This window comes from Echinops telfairi, unplaced genomic scaffold (genome assembly GCF_000313985.2).
Source record: "Echinops telfairi isolate 266 unplaced genomic scaffold, ASM31398v2 ScPeMD7_7457;HRSCAF=8495, whole genome shotgun sequence".
NCBI classification, from domain to species: Eukaryota; Metazoa; Chordata; class Mammalia; order Afrosoricida; family Tenrecidae; genus Echinops; species Echinops telfairi.
Genome location: NW_022111357.1, coordinates 10,570,217 through 10,571,290, shown reverse-complemented (window position 1 = coordinate 10,571,290; position 1,074 = coordinate 10,570,217). Strand labels below are relative to the sequence as shown.

The following is a 1,074-nucleotide window of genomic DNA, read 5'->3' as shown; positions in this document are numbered from 1 at the left end:
ACGCGGCCTGCGGGGAGGGGACAGTGTGGACACGGAGTCATGCCCCTCGTACCTACGGAACCCATGGGAGCGGGTCGTCTGGTAAGAGAGGAACTGGGCTGGGTGTGATTTAGGTATGGTTTTCTCTCTCAGAGGAGCCTGTCTTCTCAGGAGGGCAGGAGCTGCCTACTTGTTCAAATCCATCTTCTGTAACTGGATCTGTCGTCCTTCTGTGCCTTGGCGCAAAACTCAGGAGATCGCCCTAAAACCTCGATGTGGGCTAATAAAAGCTGAGTAGTCATAAACCAGCCACATCACATTTTCACAGGGATCCAGGGATCCGTCAAGGCGGGGGTGAGGGAGAGTGCTGACTCTCGGCACACAGTCGCCCTGAGCCCGGCGCTTGTTTATCCATAATTGCTATGCAAGTATAAACTAGAACAACAAATGCATCCTGCCTGCCAGTAGCGACACCAACCCTGTAAATAATTATAATTTAATCTTATAGCCAAGAGTTCTGAATGACTCCCTGAACGGTTTCCTCGGCTTAATTCCGTCCCTGCTGAGGAACTTCACAGGAAAAGGGCACTCTTTCAGATGTGCTTCTCTCCAGATGTGAGGGCAAGGCGCAGGCGCCAACTGGGGGGCAGAGGCGGTGGGAGACCAGTTGACCCACAGATAAATGAGTGTGTCGAAGAGGCCGTGGGACTGGAAGGAAGCCAGGGAGTTGGCCAGGGTATCCGTCATGGGATTGGTTTAGAGCTGTGAAAACGTGCACAGCCCCTGAGGAGGGATCTGGTGAGGTGAAGCCAATCAACACGAACTGATCAGTTCTGACGCACCACGACCCCTTGTGTGCCAGAGTAGCTATGTGCCATATGGTTTTCAATGGATGGATTGTGTGTGTGTGTGTGTGTGTGTGTTGGAGGGGAGGGTGCCGGGGGAGGGGGAGATGAGGCTCATCTGGGTGGACTTGAACTTCCAACCTCAGAGTTAGCACCTGAGCATATTTTTAAAAAAATCAATTTATTGGGGCTCATACAATTCATCACAATACATAGATCAATTGTGTAAAGCACATCTATACATTTGTTG

The 1,074-nt window shown here is 51.1% G+C and overlaps 1 protein-coding gene across 1 annotated transcript in view; it reads right to left on the bottom strand.

The window, feature by feature from the left end:
- The window catches only part of CSMD2 (CUB and Sushi multiple domains 2), a 734,077-nt gene that overhangs the window by 512,521 nt on the left and 220,482 nt on the right, over positions 1–1,074 (bottom strand). The window lies entirely within an intron of this gene.